At 36.0% G+C, this 20,957-nt stretch overlaps 1 long non-coding RNA gene across 4 annotated transcripts in view; it reads left to right on the top strand.

Annotated features, from left to right (window-relative positions):
- LOC139767465 (uncharacterized) overlaps nucleotides 1-20,957 on the top strand; it is a 241,673-nt gene that overhangs the window by 212,062 nt on the left and 8,654 nt on the right. For 2 of the 4 annotated variants that reach the window (XR_011717132.1, XR_011717133.1), the window contains exons 6-7: nucleotides 2,074-2,161; nucleotides 8,606-8,818. This is a non-coding gene — a long non-coding RNA (uncharacterized lncRNA). Of the gene's footprint in view, nucleotides 1-2,073; nucleotides 2,196-8,605; nucleotides 8,819-20,957 lie in introns of all 4 variants that reach the window. The other 2 variants (XR_011717135.1, XR_011717134.1) reach the window with 2 other exon arrangements.

Genomic DNA, 20,957 nt, shown 5'->3' with positions numbered 1-20,957 from the left:
TCTCTTACGTGTGTAATATTTACTAATTAGACTATAAAATTCACTAATTAGACTTTATAATGAAGGCAGTTCGAGGTAGTTAACATCCTTTAGGAAGGAATTACTTGTGGTTAGAATGAATGTGAATATGACTGGGGGGAGTTTGTGAGGCTCGCTCACCAAACGAGCAGTTTGACCATTTTCAACTTGTTTAGATGCCTTTAATAGGAATTAATTAAATAGGAATTAAATTTAATAGGCAATTATACATGGAATGAAGTAATGGTTCGTAATTAGTTTAGTTTGTAGTCATGGAAGCTTCTCTGGTTATGGATTTTTTTCTGGCCATTATGTTCTCGTTTTTATCACCTCCTGGTCTAGCCCTTATGACCTGGTCTAGCCCTTATGACCTGGGCCAGCCCTTATGACCTGGGCCAGCCCTTATGACCTGGTCTAGCCCTTATGACCTGGGCCAGCCCTTATGACCTCCTGGTCCAGCCCTTATGACCTGGTCCAGCCCTTATGACCTGGGCCAGCCCTTATGACCTCCTGGTCCAGCCCTTATGACCTGGTCCAGCCCTTATGACCTGGGCCAGCCCTTATGACCTCCTGGTCCAGCCCGTTTCACCTTCTGGACCAGCCCTTATCAGTTTAGGGTCCAGCCCTTATCAGTTTAGGGTCCAGCCCGTATCACCTTCTGGTCCAGCCCTTATCGGTTTAGGGTCCAGCCCTTATCAGATTAGGGTCCAGCCCTTATCAGATTAGGGTCCAGCTCTTATCACCACCTGGTCCAGCCCTTATCAGTTTAGGGTCCAGCCCTTATCACCACCTGGCCCAGCCCTTATCAGTTTATGGCCCAGCCCTTATCGGTTTAGGGTCCAGCCCTTATCAGTTTAGGGTCCTGCCCTTATGTATATGGTCCAGCCCTTATCAGTGTAGGGTCCAGCCCTTATCAGATTAGGGTCCAGCCCTTATCACCTTCTGGTCCAGCCCGTATCACCTTCTGGACCAGCCCTTATGACCTGGTCCAGCCCTTATCACCTTCTGGACCAGCCCTTATGACCTGGTCCAGCCCTTATCACCTTCTGGACCAGCCCTTATCACCTGGTCCAGCCCTTATCACCACCTGGTCCAGCCCTCCCTTAATCATTAAGTACCAAGACACACACTATCCAGAGGGCCAGTGTGTGTAGCCACATACACTTAAATTACTTTTATTAGTAGTGGTAAGTGTATCATTAACTTGGCCCATCATTACACCACAGTCATAAGGTCGTTATTACATACTAATGATGCCCATCGTTAATTCATTTTATTCATTAGTGTAAAAAAAAGATTTGTTGGCCATTTCTACATATGTGAAAAATCTTTGCTTAAAATCTATTGTAAATGTCTGTTGTTTGAGTTGCAGTGTTTAATTAAAATCTATCGTAAAAGTCTATTGTTTGAGTTGCAGTGTTTAATTAAAATCTATTGTAAAAAGTCTATTGAGTTGCAGTGTTTAAAATCTATTGTAAAAGTCTATTGTTTGAGTTGCAGTGTTTAATTAAAATCTATCGTAAAAGTCTATTGTTTGAGTTGCAGTGTTTAAAATCTATCGTAAAAGTCTATTGTTTGAGTTGGTATTTAATTAAGATCTATCGTAAAAGTCTATTGTTTGAGTTGCAGTGTTTAAAATCTATCGTAAAAGTCTATTGTTTGAGTTGGTGTTTAATTAAGATCTATCGTAAAAGTCTATTGTTTGAGTTGCGGTGTTTAATTAAAATCTATTGTAAAAGTCTATTGTTTGAGTTGCAGTGTTTGGTTAAAATCTATTGTAAAAGTCTATTGTTTGAGTTGCAGTGTTTAATTAAAATCTATCCTAAAAGTGTATTGTTTGAGTTGCAGTGTTTAATTGCACACTAAATAAAATTTTCTTTAATTTGCTTTTGTAATAATTTATTTAATTTGTGTATTAATTTTAGTTTTTTGATATTGAAGTTTAAAGGCAATATTTATGGATATATTTAAGCAGTAGTGTCACGTCAATTATTTGTCAAATATATTTTTCCTCCATGTTGGGTTAGTGTAATTAGATTTGTATGTAATTTACAGGTACTAATTGCTTGACCTGGGATGCATTGGACCTGCCAGGTGGAGCTAAGGAGTGGACCTCGACAGCCAGGACTTCTGCAAAGTACCTGTAAAATTTGGCAAATGGCTCCCTATTGTCTGTTGTATGCACATAGTTCGCTTTAATTACAAAAATTCCTGCGTAGAACATTTTCATTCTCGTATTGAATGATAGATAAGGTCATAGTATTTTATTAGATACAATAGGAGTTAGATAAGGTATAAGTAGGTAATACACTTGATCACCTAAAATATTGTGGCAACCTTGCTGAACCTCACTGGTATTTGAGTTTTTTTCTTTACTATTTTGCATAGGAAGATGTACAGTAAGGCAAAATGGTAATAAACAGACTATGCAGCAGTACGAGGCAAATTTATGGGTACATTTTCATTTGGCGTACAAGTGGTATTACAAGTTTTGATCCCCTAATTTTATCCTATTTTAATTTTTTATCCCATTTTTCCACTAATTCAAATTACCATCATTGCCTTAATATTGTTTAGTAGGCTCCAAATGGCATAGCAGAACATTATCATTCAAAGCTAATAGCAATGCATAGCTATTATAAAGTATAAATCAAAGAATTTGTCTGAAAAATGTGCTTATTTAGACCATTATGAGGGTTTTTTTTTTTTTTTTGTCGCTGTCTCCCGCGTTTGCGAGGTAGCGCAAGGAAACAGACGAAAGAAATGGCCCAACCCACCCCCATACACATGTATATACATACGTCCACACACGCAAATATACATACCTACACAGCTTTCCATGGTTTACCCCAGACGCTTCACATGCCTTGATTCAATCCACTGACAGCACGTCAACCCCGGTATACCACATCGCTCCAATTCACTCTATTCCTTGCCCTCCTTTTACCTTCCTGCATGTTCAGGCCCCGATCACACAAAATCTTTTTCACTCCATCTTTCCACCTCCAATTTGGTCTCCCTCTTCTCCTCGTTCCCTCCACCTCCGACACATATATCCTCTTGGTCAATCTTTCCTCACTCATTCTCTCCATGTGCCCAAACCATTTCAAAACACCCTCTTCTGCTCTCTCAACCATGCTCTTTTTATTTCCACACATCTCTCTTACCCTTACGTTACTTACTCGATCAAACCACCTCACACCACACATTGTCCTCAAACATCTCATTTCCAGCACATCCATCCTCCTGCGCACAACTCTATCCATAGCCCACGCCTCGCAACCATACAACATTGTTGGAACCACTATTCCTTCAAACATACCCATTTTTGCTTTCCGAGATAATGTTCTCGACTTCCACACATTCTTCAAGGCTCCCAGAATTTTCGCCCCCTCCCCCACCCTATGATCCACTTCCGCTTCCATGGTTCCATCCGCTGCCAGATCCACTCCCAGATATCTAAAACACTTCACTTCCTCCAGTTTTTCTCCATTCAAACTCACCTCCCAATTGACTTGACCCTCAACCCTACTGTACCTAATAACCTTGCTCTTATTCACATTTACTCTTAACTTTCTTCTTTCACACACTTTACCAAACTGTCACCAGCTTCTGCAGTTTCTCACATGAATCAGCCACCAGCGCTGTATCATCAGCGAACAACAACTGACTCACTTCCCAAGCTCTCTCATCCCCAACAGACTTCATACTTGCCCCTCTTTCCAAAACTCTTGCATTCACCTCCCTAACAACCCCATCCATAAACAAATTAAACAACCATGGAGACATCACACACCCCTGCCGCAAACCTACATTCACTGAGAACCAATCACTTTCCTCTCTTTCTACACGTACACATGCCTTACATCCTCGATAAAAACTTTTCACTGCTTCTAACAACTTGCCTCCCACACCATATATTCTTAATACCTTCCACAGAGCATCTCTATCAACTCTATCATATGCCTTCTCCAGATCCATAAATGCTACATACAAATCCATTTGCTTTTCTAAGTAAAAATTATTATTGAACACCCTATTGATAAATTCTTTCATTCTTTGCATTCTCCCCTTCCAGCCTTTATATATTATTATTATTTTGCTTTGTCGCTGTCTCCCGCGTTTGCGAGGTAGCGCAAGGAAACAGATGAAAGAAATGGCCCAACCCACCCCCATACACAATGTATATACATACACGTCCACACACGCAAATATACATACCTATACATCTCAATGTACACATATATATATACACAGACACATACATATATACCCATGCACACAATTCACACTGTCTGCCTTTATTCATTCCCATCGCCACCTCGCCACACATGGAATACCATCCCCCTCCCCCCTCATGTATGCGAGGTAGCGCTAGGAAAAGACAACAAAGGCCCCATTCGTTCACACTCAGTCTCTAGCTGTCATGCAATAATGCCCGAAACCACAGCTCCCTTTCCACCTCCAGGCCCCACACAACTTTCCATGGTTTATCCCAGACGCTTCACATGCCCTGATTCAATCCACTGACAGCACGTCAACCCTAGTATACCACATCAATCCAATTCACTCTATTCCTTGCCCACCTTTCACCCTCCTGCATGTTCAGGCCCTGATCACTCAAAATCTTTTTCACTCCATCTTTCCACCTCCAATTTAGTCTCCCACTTCTCGTTCCCTCCACCTCCGACACATATATCCTCTTGGTCAATCTTTCCTCACTCATTCTCTCCATGCGCCCAAACCATTTCAAAACACCCTCTTCTGCTCTCTCAACCATGCTCTTTTTATTTCCACACATCTCTCTTACCCTTACATTACTTACTTGATCAAACCACCTCACACCATATATATGTATATATATTTTATATCCACTGACAGCTCGTCGACCCTGATCGTTCCAATTCACTCTATTCCTTGCGCGCCTTTCACCCTCGTGCATGTTCAGGCCCTGATCACTCAATCTTTTTCACTCCATCCCTCCACCTCCAATTTGGTCTCCTGCTTCTCCTCGTTCCCTCCACCTCTGACACATATATCCTCTTTGTCAATCTTTCCTCACTCATTCTCTCATGTGGCCAAACCTATTTCAACACCCTCTTCTGCTCTCTCAACCACACACTTTTTATTACCACACATCTCTTCCCCTTTCAATACTTAATCAAACCACTTCATACCCTATATCGTCCTCAAACATTTTTTCAACACATCCACCCTCCTCCACACAACTCTATCCTTAGTCCACGCCTCACAACCATATAACATGTTTGAACCCCTATTCCTTCAAACATAACCATTTTTGCTCCGAGATAGTGTGTTAATAAAGTGTGGTTGAGAGAGCAGAAGAGGATGCATTGAAATTTCATGGTTTGGTCACATGGAGAGAATGAGTGAGGAAAGATTGACAAAGAGGATATATGTGTCAGAGGTAAAGGGAATGAGAAGTGGGAGACCAAATTCGAGGTGGAAGGATGAAATGAACAAGATTGTGATTGGGGTCTGAACATATAGGAGGGTGAAAGGTGTGCAAGGAATAGTGAATTGGAATGATGTGGTATACCGGGGTCAACGTGCTGTCAGTGGATTGAACCAGGGCATGTGAAGTGTCTGCGGTAAATCATGGAAAGTTTTGTGGGTCCTGGATGTGGAAAGGGAGCTGTGGTTTTGGTGCATTACACATGACAGCAAGAGACTGAGTGTGAATGAATGTGGTCTTTTTTTTTTTTCTTTTCCTAGAATTACCTCGCACATGGGGGGAGGGGGGTGCTATTTCATGTGTGGTGGGGTGGCGATAGGAATGGATGAAGGCAGCAAGTATGAATATATACATGTGTTTATATGTACATGTATATATACAGTTGAAATGTATAGATATGTATGTGTGTGTTGGCGTTTATGTACCTATGTGTATGTGGGTGGGTTGGGCCATTCTTTCGTCTGTTTCCTTATGCTATCTCACTAATGCAGGAGACAGGAACTAAGTATAATAAATAATATATATTATACTTAATTGCCGTCTCCTGCATTAGTGAGGTAACACAAGGAAAAGACAAAAGAATGGCCCAATCCACCTTCATATGTATATACATAAACTCCCTCAGGCATATATACATACATATATATTGGAATCACAATTTTACAGTACTTCCTGATGATTGAAAATATATTTTGGAAAACATTAGTCAAGGTTGACATTAGTATATGAAAAAAGGCTTTACTTTTACCATGTTTTCCTTGAGCTTCAAAGCCTAAACCCCCTTTTGTACACTACAATTATGATATATAATGTATATTCCTATGAATCCACAGGGAAAATGAAACATGATAAGTTTCTAAGTGCACTTTCGTGTAATAATCACATCATCAGGGGAGACACGAGAGAAATATAAGGTTTCTAATTGTAGCGTACAAAAGGTGGTTTAGACTTTGAAACTCAAGGAAAATGTGGTAAATGTAAAGCCTTTTTTTATATACTAATGTTAATCTTGACTAATGTTTTCCAATATATTTTTTTCAATCATTAGGAAGAAGCACTGTAAAATGACCTTTTGTTTACAGTAATTGGCTTTTATTAACTCCCAGATTTGTGGTTGGGAGTTAGTCTAAATGAAATAAATCCCATGACCATTTCTAGTGAGTCGTCAGTATGATCGGAGAATATTAGTTTAACCCACAATCAATATTTATAATGAATTATATTTTTGGGATTGATCTTTTCCCCCAGCTTTGATGGTGGTGACATAATTTTAATCTGGTTTGGCTAAGTTAGAGAAAAATTGGTACCAATTTATTAATTTTCCTGATCCAGTACAATTTTTTTTGTACTGAATTCAGCTGGGCATTTTTTTCTATATTAGATATATTTTAGCAAGTATTTCTTGTAGATGTGTTAATGTATATGCAGGGTTGTTATAGTAGGTAATACACTTGTAAAAATGTAGACTTGCAAAGCCTATCTGAACCTGCGTAACATTCATATGGTACTGCTCGTGTCGTCTGTGTGTCTACATTAGGCATAGACATGGTTATGTATACCCTGGGTTATTAACGTAGGTAATACACTTGAAATAATTGCATAATGGTTCAAATAATTACACAACATTCACATGGTATTGCTTGTGTGTGTGTACGTCAGGCATAGGGTTATTAACATAGGTAATACTCTTGAAATAATATAGACCTTAAAGCCTATCAGAACCTTGGGTAATGGTTCAAATAATTACCCAGTTAATGTTTACATGAAACTGTTGGTGTTGTGTGTCTACATCAGGCATTGTTTTGGTGTTGCATTTTATTATTTATTTATTTATTTTGCTTTGTCGCTGTCTCCTGCATTAGTGAGGTAGCGCAAGGAAACGGACAAAAGAATGGCCCAACCCACCCACATACATATGTATATACATACAAGTCCACACATGCACATATACATACATAAACGTTTCAACGTATAAATATATATACACACACAGGCATATACATATATACACATGTACATAATTCATACTGTCTGCCTTTATTCATTCCCATCGTGTTGCATTTACATATGGGTATTTGATGTACTTCAACTAGACCACTGAACATTGGAATTATGCAAATGTATATTGCTAGGAAGATCTGATAGTTCAAATAGATCCAACTGAATGTTGAAAATGTATCTCTAAATTATACTCCCAAGTCTCGTGATATAGTACAAATTGCCTTAATTATCATTAAGTAGGGAGGGTGGGCCATTTGGATATTTTTCTGTAATTACAGAAGTTTAAAAAGCCCCATGGATATATAAGTAACCATTAACTAAAGCTAGGCTTAGACGCGCAATTGGTATATTATCCTTTAAGAGAACAAGTGAAGAAATTGCCAAGGGCCAAAAGTATTTTGGATGATGCTATAGGAAAGAATGACACTTGTGTGCATGTTCTTCAATATTTTCTCTATAGGAGAGTGTATGTATAATTTCTCTATTTTTTAAAACTCAGATGATGAAAAGGGGAAATTTTGAATAGGTTTTTCCAAATTTAGCTGATGAAAAGGGGGAAGTAATGAATAGGTATAACTGATAAAAGGTATTTGTGCATGTTGGTTTTGACTATAGACATTATTCAGCAGTTTACTGGGAAGACTGTAATGATTTTAGCTTTTTGTATATTTGTTTGATAGTCCTCTTAAAAGATATTGTAGGCTTTTTGTAATATAGTTTAATACGAAATAGATATTGGTCCTCTACAGGTGTTTCTTTAATCAGAATGGAGGCCAAAAAGTAATTGATGTAGCTGTCTTTTCCAAATCTAGTTTTGATGAGCTAAAATATTTGTATTGGAGAATTATGAAAATTTGTATGGATTAAAGTTTTGGAATCTATTATTAGTGTTTAGTAGCTGTGGAAGAAAGAGGCTCGTTTATATATTATATGTAAAGAAAAAAATCTTGGAACTCATTTTTTTCTACAGGTAGGAACGGTATCGTTTCTCTTGTGAAACTTAGCTCTTTCTTTTTTCTTTTTTTTAGGTAAGAACAGCCTGGTTTCTCTCCCAAATTGTTTTTTTGCTGGTAGGAACAGTCTGGTCTCTCTTCTCTTTTTTTTCTACAGGGGTTGCAGCAGTCTGGTGTCTCCTCAAGCTTAGCAAGAACCACAAGCCTTTGATGGGGAGTCATGTGTGATGGAAGAACGGAGTAATCTTCAGTGCAATATATAATTTTTTTTTTTACCATCTCTGTAAGGCATTTGCGTATTTTACTAATTTCATGCATCGTGAAAATGGAAATTGGAAACGTGCAGAGACATTTGCATTATATGGGACAGGTAAGGAACCAGTATGGCTGGTTATGAAAGGAAATATATGTCTTGGGTGACGTCTAATTTATTTTGGTTTTACATATGGGGTTAGTAGGCTGATTAGCCTATTACACAAGGGGATGTGGACAGTAATAGACAATTTTGGATCCTTGTTTTAGGAGGATGCTTGTGGTAGGGGGAAAAGATAGATACAGTGATCAAACATGGTTTATGGAGATCATAGAGGTATGATTATTACTAGAACTGTTCTTAATGCAGACCTGCAGTGCTGTAATTGGTATATATTACAGTTGGTAAATCAATTTATCAGTCCTGTTAATCATTTTGTTAGCTTGACACTTTAATGTTTATTTTTCCTTTTTTTCATGAGACAAAACATAAAATTGGTGTGTTTTCTGTAATTGGTTATTTATTTTATTATACTTTGTCGCTGTCTCCTGCATTAGCGAGGTAGCGCACGGAAACAGACGAAAGAATGGCCCAACCCATCCACATACACATGTATATACATACACGTCCACACACACACATACATACCTATACATCTCGACATATACATATATATACACACACAGATATACATATATACACATGTACATAATTCATACTGTCTGCCCTTATTCATTCCCGTCGCCACCCTGCCACACATGAAATGACAACCCCCTCCCCGCGCATGTGCACAAGGTAGCGCTAGGAAAAGACAACAAAGGCCCCATTCGTTCACACTCAGTCTCTAGATGTCATGTAATAATGCACCAAAACCACAGCTCCCATTCCACATCCAGGCCCCACAGAACCTTCCATGGTTTACCCCAGACGCTTCTCAAGCCTAGGTTCAATACATTGACAGCACGTCGACCCCGGTATACCACATCGTTCCAATTCACTCTATTCCTTGCATGCCTTTCACCCTCCTGCATGTTCAGGCCCCGATCACTCCATCCTTCCACCTCCAATTTGGTCTCCTACTTCTCGTTACCTATGACGCACATATCCTCTTTGTCAATCTGTCCTCACTCATTCTCTCCATGTGACTAAACCATTTCAAAACGCCCTATTCTGCTCTCTCAACCACACTATTAACACACATCTCTCATACCCTTACATTACTTACTCGATCAAACCACCTCACACCACACATTGTCCTCAAACATCTCATTTCCAGCACATAACGTAACCAAAGCCCTTCTTAAACAGAAAATGGCACCAGGTCTGCAATATTGAATGTGCCCCTGACTTCATTGGCAACAAGTGTATTTCTTGTATGAAGATTTTCCTGTTCTGGTGATTAAGGACTAATCACCAGATTAGGTAGTTTAGGGTGTTGAAGTGATATAGGGTAAGAGATTTGGGGTATTCAGGGCAGTTTGAAGAGCCAGGGAATGGTGCACTGTGCTGTAAGTAGTTTTTTTTGTGTTTTTAAAGAAAATGTTGTTCAGGGCTTGTGTGGCATTTCATTAATTATTGTGGTGTGACATGTGATTAGGAGCAAGGTGGTGTAATTTTGTGACTGTAAAAATTCCATGTCTGTCCCAACTTTACCGGGACTACAGTCCATTTCAGTATCCACCCTTCGGGCACGACTTATTTATATTTTTTAATTGTTGCAACTTTTATTGTTTGTTGCATGGATTGTGATTCTAAAAACTTGTTTTTGATGAGAGGGGAGCATATTACTGATACATTTAATCATGCAGAACCTTGTTAGTGACCACGGATACTGCATGCAGATGAGCTTATTAATGTGAATATGGATAGGTTGTGCATCAGTATGAATATTGAGAGGTAATGTAAATATAATATAAATATATATAAATTTTACATATATTATATTATATATAATGTAAAAATATATATATTATATATTACATTATTTTTTTTTCTTTTTTTTTTTTTTGCTTTGTCGCTGTCTCCCGCGTTTGCGAGGTAGCGCAAGGAAACAGATGAAAGAAATGGCCCAACCCACCCCTATACACATGTATATACATACGTCCACACACGCAAATACACATACCTACACAGCTTTCCATGGTTTACCCCAGACGCTTCACATGCCTTGATTCAATCCACTGACAGCACGTCAACCCCGTTATACCACATCGATCCAATTCACTCTATTCCTTGCCCTCCTTTCACCCTCCTGCATGTTCAGGCCCCGATCACACAAAATCTTTTTCACTCCATCTTTCCACCTCCAATTTGGTCTCCCACTTCTCGTTCCCTCCACCTCCGACACATATATCCTCTTAGTCAATCTTTCCTCACTCATTCTCTCCATGTGCCCAAACCATTTCAAAACACCCTCTTCTGCTCTCTCAACCACGCTCTTTTTATTTCCACACATCTCTCTTACCCTTACGTTACTTACTCGATCAAATCACCTCTAACCACACATTGTCCTCAAACATCTCATTTCCAGCACATCCATCCTCCTGCGCACAACTCTATCCATAGCCCATGCCTCGCAACCATACAACATTGTTGGAACCACTATTCCTTCAAACATACCCATTTTTGTTTCCGAGATACTGTTCTCGAATTCCACACATTCTTCAAGGCTCCCAGGATTTTCGCCCCCTCTCCCACCCTTTGATTCACTTCCGCTTCCATGGTTCCATCCGCTGCCAGATCCACTCCCAGATATCTAAAACACTTTACTTCCTCCAGTTTTTCTCCATTCAAACTTACCTCCCAATTGACTTGACCCTCAACCCTACTGTACCTAATAACCTTGCTCTTATTCACATTTACTCTTAACTTTCTTCTTTCACACACTTTACCAAACTCAGTCACCAGCTTCTGCAGTTTCTCACATGAATCAGCCACCAGCACTGTATCATCAGCGAACAACAACTGACTCACTTCCCAAGCTCTCTCATCCCCAACAGACTTCATACTTGCCCCTCTTTCCAAAACTCTTGCATTTACCTCCCTAACAACCCCATCCATAAACAAATTAAACAACCATGGAGACATCACACACCCCTGCCGCAAACCTACATTCTCTGAGAACCAATCACTTTCCTCTCTTCCTACACGTACACATGCCTAACATCCTCGATAAAAACTTTTCACTGCTTCTAACAACTTGCCTCCCACACCATATATTCTTAATACCTTCCACAGAGCATCTCTATCAACTCTATCATATGCCTTTTCCAGATCCATAAATGCTACATACAAATCCATTTGCTTTTCTAAGTATTTCTCACATACATTCTTCAAAGCAAACACTTGATCCACACATCCTCTACCACTTCTGAAACCACACTGCTCTTCCCCAATCTGATGCTCTGTACATGCCTTCACCCTCTCAATCAATACCCTCCCATATAATTTACCAGGAATACTCAACAAACTTATACCTCTGTAATTTGAGCACTCACTCTTATCCCCTTTGCCTTTGTATATTGCATGCATACATATATATTTACGTATACATATTACGTACGTACATATGTACATATATATTACGTACTTTCATATATAGGTACGTATAAATATTACGTACGTACATATATTACGTATATATACGTACGTACATATATATGTATATATAAGTACGTACATATATATGTACGTATATATTACGTACATATATATGTACGTATATATTACGTACGTAATATATGTACGTATATATTAGGTACGTACATATATTACGTAGGTACATATATATGTATGTATATATTACGTACATATATATATATATATATATATATATATATATATATATATATATATATATATATATATATTGCGTGTTATATACGTACGTATATTATAAATGTACGTATATATTACGTTCATATACATGTACCTATATATTACGAACGTACATATATATGTACGTATATATTACGTACGTACATATATATGTACTTATATATTACCTACCTACATATGTATATACGTACGTGTACGTATATATTACGTACATGTATATTACATATATATACGCACATAGATATATGTACGTATATATTACGTACGTACTTATACGTGTACGTATATATTACGTACATATATGTCTACATATATACGTACGTACATATATGTTCGTATACGTACGTATTACGTACGTACATATATATGTACGTATTGGGAAGTGAGTCAGTTGTTGTTCGCTGATGATACAGCGCTGGTGGCTGATTCATGTGAGAAACTGCAGAAGCTGGTGACTGAGTTTGGTAAAGTGTGTGGAAGAAGAAAGTTGAGAGTAAATGTGAATAAGAGCAAGGTTATTAGGTACAGTAGGGGTGAGGGTCAAGTCAATTGGGAGGTAAGTTTGAATGGTGAAAAACTGGAGGAAGTAAAGTGTTGTAGATATCTGGGAGTGGATCTGGCAGCGGATGGAACCATGGAAGCGGAAGTGGATCATAGGGTGGGGGAGGGGGCGAAAATTTTGGGAGCCTTGAAAAATGTGTGGAAGTCGAGAACATTATCTCGGAAAGCAAAAATGGGTATGTTTGAGGGAATAGTGGTTCCAACAATGTTGTATGGTTGCGAGGCGTGGGCTATGGATAGAGTTGTGCGCAGGAGGATGGATGTGCTGGAAATGAGATGTTTGAGGACAATGTGTGGTGTGAGGTGGTTTGATCGAGTAAGTAACGTAAGGGTAAGAGAGATGTGTGGAAATAAAAAGAGCGTGGTTGAGAGAGCAGAAGAGGGTGTTTTAAAATGGTTTGGGCACATGGAGAGAATGAGTGAGGAAAGATTGACCAAGAGGATATATGTGTCGGAGGTGGAGGGAACGAGGAGAAGAGGGAGACCAAATTGGAGGTGGAAAGATGGAGTGAAAAAGATTTTGTGTGATCGGGGCCTGAACATGCAGGAGGGTGAAAGGAGGGCAAGGAATAGAGTGAATTGGAGCGATGTGGTATACAGGGGTTGACGTGCTGTCAGTGGATTGAATCAAGGCATGTGAAGCGTCTGGGGTAAACCATGGAAAGCTGTGTAGGTATGTATATTTGTGTGTGTGGACGTGTGTATGTACATGTGTATGGGGGGGGTTGGGCCATTTCTTTCGTCTGTTTCCTTGCGCTACCTCGCAAACGCGGGAGACAGCGACAAAGTATAAAAAAAAAAAAAAAAAAATATATATATTACGTACGTACATATGTATTTACGTATGTATACGTACGTTCATATGCATGTTCGTATATATTACGTACGTACATATATATGTACGTGTATATTACGTACGTACATATACGTGTACGTATATATTACGTACGTACATATATATGTTCGTATATATATCACGTACCTACATATGTTTGTATATATCACGAACATATATATGCACGTATATATCACGTACGTACGTGTACGTATATATTACGTACATATATATACGCACATAGATATATGTACGTTATATTACGTACGTACTTATACGTGTACGTATATATTACGTACATATATGTGTCCGTACATATATACGTACGTACATATATATGTTCGTATATATATTACGTACTTATGTACATATATATCACGTACGTGCATGTTTACGTATATATTACGTACATATGTACGTATATATTACGTACATATATATGTACGTATATATTACGTACGTACATATTTATGTACGTATATATTACGTACGTACATATGTACGTATATATTACGTACATATTACGTGCGTACATATATATGAACGTATATATTACGTACATATATGTACGTATATATTTCGTACGTACATATATATGTAGGTACGAACAAACATATGTACGTACATATATATGTACGTAGATATTACGTACATATATTACGTATATATTACATAAGTACATATATATTTACGTATATATTACGTGCGTACATATATATGTACGTATATATTACCTACGTAATATATGTACGTATATATTACGTACGTACATATATATGTACGTATATATTACGTACGTAATACGTGTACGTATATATTACGTAGTATTATATGTACGTATATATTAGGTACGTACATATATGTACGTATATATTACGTACGTTCATATATATGTACGTACATATATACGTACGTACATATATATGTACGTACATATATATATTACGTACGTACATATGTACGTATATATCTTGTACGTACATGTGTGTACATATATATTACGTACATATATACGTATTACGTACGTATATATATTTACGTGTATATTACGTACGTACATATGTATGTACGTGTATATGACGTACGTTCATATATATGTACGTATATATTACGTACGTAAATATATGTACGTATATATTCCGTACATATATATGTACGTATCACGTACATATATATGCACATTATATACATGCATATTATACATATGTACATACATGTACGTATATATTACGTACGTACATATGTACGTATATATTACGAACGTACGTGTATGTTACGTACATATATAAGTACGTATATATTACGTACGTACATATATATGTGCGTATATATTTCGTACGTACTTATATATGTAGGTACGTACATATATAATTACGTACATATATATGTACGTAGATATTACGTATATATTACATACGTACATATATTACGTATATATTACGTACGTACATATATATGTACGTATATTATGTACGTACGTATATATTACGTATATTATAAATGTACGTATATATGACGTAGGTTCATATACATGTACGTACATATATACGTACTTATAAATATATGTTCGTATATATATTACGTACGTACATATGTAGGTATATATCACGTACGTACATTTGTGTACGTATATATTACGTACATATATATGTACGTATATATTGCGTATATATATATATATATATATATATATATATATATATATATATATATATATATATATATATATATATATACGTATGTATTACGTGCGTATATATAGATATATGTACGTGTATATTACGTACGTACATATATATGTACGTGCATTACGTACGTTCATATATATACGTATATATTACGTACGTACATATATATGTACGTATATATTACGTACTTAAATATATGTACGTATATATTACGTACATATATATGTACGTATGTATCACGAACATATATATACAGATTACGTACATACATGTACGTATATATTACATATATATTACGAACGTACGTATGTTACGTACGTACATATACATGTACGTATGTATTACGTACGTACATATATATTTACGTATATATTACCTACGTATATATGTATATATACTTAGGTAAATATATGTGTACGTATATATTACGTACATATATATATATATATATATATATATGTACGTAGATATTACGTACATATATATGTACGTAGATATTACGTACATACATATATATGTACGTAAATACTACGTACGTAATATATTTTCGTATATATTAGGTACGTACATATATTACGTACGTACATATATATGTACGTATGTACTACGTACGCACATGTATATGCACGTAAATATATACGTACGTACATACATATGTTCGTATATGTATTACGTACGTACATATGTACGTATATATCACGTACATACGTGTACGTATATATTACGTACATATGTACGTATGTATTACGTACGTATTTATTTATGTACGTACATATATATGTACGTGTATATTACGTATGTACATATATATGTACGTATACATTACGTATATATATGTATATATACGTACGTACATGCATAGGTACGTATATATTACGTACATATATATATACGTATATATTACGTACATACATATATCTTTCTTTCTTTCAAACTATTCGCCATTTCCCGCATTAGCGAGGTAGCGTTAAGAACAGAGGACTGGGCCTTTGAGGGAATACCCTCACATATATATATATATATATGAACGTATATATACGTACGTACTTATATAATGTACGTGTATATTATGTACGTACATATATATGTACGTATATGTCCTCTGTTCTTAACGCTACCTCGCTATCGCGGGAAATGGCGAATAGTATGAAAAAAAAATATATTACGTACGTACATATATACCTACGTACATATGTACGTGAATATTACGTACGTACATACATATGTACGTTTATATTACGTACGTACATATATATGTACATATATATTACGTACATACGTACGTACATATATATGTACGTATATATTACGTCCGTTATATATGTACGTATATATTAGGTACGTACATATATTACATACGTACATATATATATGTACGTATATATTACGTACGTACATATATATGTACGTATATTATGTAAGTACGTGTATTAAATGTACGTATATATTACGTACGTTCATATACATGTACATATATATTACGTACGTACATATATATGTACGTATATATTACGTAAGTAAATATATGTACGTATATATTACGTACGTGCTTTTACGTTTACGTATATATTACGTACGTGCATATACGTGTACGTATGTATTACGTACATATATATATATATATATACGTATGTATTACGTACTTACATATATATGTTCGTATATGACGTACGTACGTGTACGTATATATTGCGTACATATGTATACGTACATAGATATATGTACGTATATATTACGTACGTACTTATACGTGTACGTATATATTACGTACATTCATGTCTACGTATATACGTACGCACATATAAATGTTTATATTACGTACGTACATATGTACGTATATATCACGTACGAACATGTGTACGTATATATTACGTACGTACATATATATGCACGTATATATTACGTACGTACATGTACGTATATATTACGAACATACGTATATATGTACGTATATGTTACGTACGTACATATGTACGTATATATTGCGTACGTACATATATATATAACGTACGTAAATATATATATGTACGTACGTACATATATATGTACGTACATATATATGTACGTACATGCATATATATGTACGTACATATATAATTACGTACGTACATATATATATATACGTATATATTACGTACGTACATAATGTACGTATATATTACGTACGTACATATATATGTACGTATATATTACGTACGTACATAATCATGTACGTATATATTACGTACGTACATATATATGTCCGTATATATCACGTACATATTACGTACGTACATATATATGTACGTATATATTACGTACGTACTTATACGTATATATTACGTACGTACTTATACGTATATATTACGTACGTACTTATACGTATATATATATATATTACGTACGTACATGTATCGTATATATATTACGTACGTATATATGTACGTATATATCACGAACGAACATGTGTACGTATATGTTACGTACATATGGACGTATTACGTACGTACATATATTTTTTTTTTTTTTTTTTTTTTTTTTTTTATACTTTGTCGCTGTCTCCCGCGTTTGCGAGGTAGCGCAAGGAAACAGACGAAAGAGATGGCCCCCCCCCCCATACACATGTACATACACACGTCCACACACGCAAATATACATACCTACACAGCTTTCCATGGTTTACCCCAGACGCTTCACATGCCTTGCTTCAATCCACTGACAGCACGTCAACCCCTGTATACCACATGACTCCAATTCACTCTATTTCTTGCCCTCCTTTCACCCTCCTGCATGTTCAGGCCCCGATCACACAAAATCTTTTTCACTCCATCTTTCCACCTCCAATTTGGTCTCCCTCTTCTCCTCGTTCCCTCCACCTCCGACACATATATCCTCTTGGTCAATCTCTCCTCACTCATTCTCTCCATGTGCCCAAACCATTTCAAAACACCCTCTTCTGCTCTCTCAACCACGCTCTTTTTATTTCCACACATCTCTCTTACTCTTACGTTACTTACTCGATCAAACCACCTCACACCACACATTGTCCTCAAACATCTCATTTCCAGCACATCCATCCTCCTGCGCACATCTCTATCCATAGCCCACGCCTCGCAACCATACAACATTGTTGGAACCACTATTCCCTCAAACATACCCATTTTTGCTTTCCGAGATAATGTTCTCGACTTCCACACATTTTTCAAGGCTCCCAAAATTTTCGCCCCCTCCCCCACCCTATGATCCACTTCCGCTTCCATGGTTCCATCCGCTGACAGATCCACTCCCAGATATCTAAAACACTTCACTTCCTCCAGTTTTTCTCCATTCAAACTCACCTCCCAATTGACTTGACCCTCACCCCTACTGTACCTAATAACCTTGCTCTTATTCACATTTACTCTCAACTTTCTTCTTCCACACACTTTACCAAACTCAGTCACCAGCTTCTGCAGTTTCTCACATGAATCAGCCACCAGCGCTGTATCATCAGCGAACAACAACTGACTCACTTCCCAAGCTCTCTCATCCCCAACGTACATATATATGCACGTATATATTACGTACTTTTGTTACGTACGTATATATTACGAACGTACGTATATATGTACGTATATGTTACGTACGTATATATTACGTAAACATATGTACGTACATATATATTACGTATGTACATATATGTACGTACATATATAATTACGTACGTAGATATACATACGTATATATATATATATATATATATATATATATATATATATATATATATATATATATATATATATATATATATATACGTATATATTACGTACATATATATGTACGTATATATTACGTACGTACATATATATGTACGTATATTTTAGGTATGTACATATAAATGTACGTATATATTACGTACGTACATATATATGTACGTATATTTTAGGTATGTACATATAAATGTACGTATATATTACGTACGTACATATATATGTACGTATATATCACGTACATATTACGTACGTACATGTATATATACGTATATACGTAAGTAAATATATGTACGTATATATTACGTACGTGCATATACGTGTACGTATATATTGCGTACATATATATACGTACATAGATATATGTACGTATAAATTACGTACGTACTTATACGTGTACGTATATATTACGTACATTCATATGTCCGTACATATATACGTACGTACATATAAATGTTCGTATATATATTATGTACGTACATATGTACGTATATATCACGTACGAAAATGTGTACGTATATTTTACGTACATATGTACGTATGTATTACGTACGTACATATATATGCACGTATATATTACGTACGTACATGTACGTATATATTACGAACGTACGTATATATGTACGTATGTTACGTACGTACATATGTACGTATATATTGAGTACGTACACGTATATATTACGTACGTACATATATATTACGTACGTACATATATATGTATGTACGTATATATATGTACGTACATATATATGTACTTATATATTACGTACGTAATATATTCGTATATATTAGGTACGTACATATATATGTACGTATATATTAGGTACCTACATATGTACGTATATATCACGTACCTATATATGTACGTATATGCGTACGTACTTATACGTATATATTATGTACGTACTTATGTTCGTATACATATTACGTACGTACATATGTACGTATATATCACGTATGAACATGTGTACGTATATATTACGTACATATATATGTACGTATTACGTAAGTACATATATATGCACGTATATATTACTTATATTACGTACGTACATATACGTATATATTACGAACGTACGTAGGTTACGTACGTACATATGTACGTATATATTACGTACATGTATATATTACCTACGTACATAAATGTACGTATATTTACATATATACGTACATATATGTACGTATATATACATATATACGTACATATATGTACGTATATATTACGTACATATATGTACGTATATATTACGTACATATATGTACGTATATATTACGTACATATATGTACGTATATATTACGTACGTACATATATGTACGTATATATTACGTACGTACATATATATATACGTACGTAATATATGTACGTATATATTAGGTACGTACATATAAATGTACGTAAATATTACGTACGTACATATATATGTACGTATATATCACGTACATATTACGTACGTACATATATATTACATACGTACATATATATGTACGTACGTACATATATATGTTCGTATATATATTACGTACGTACATATGTACGTATATATCACGTACGAACATGTGTACGTATATATTATGTATATGTATATATTACGTACGTACATATATA

The sequence above is a fragment of the Panulirus ornatus genome, chromosome 61 (assembly GCF_036320965.1).
Source record: "Panulirus ornatus isolate Po-2019 chromosome 61, ASM3632096v1, whole genome shotgun sequence".
NCBI lineage: Eukaryota > Metazoa > Arthropoda > Malacostraca > Decapoda > Palinuridae > Panulirus > Panulirus ornatus.
Note: the sequence above shows the minus strand (reverse complement) of the source record. Positions and strands in the feature narration are given on the sequence as shown.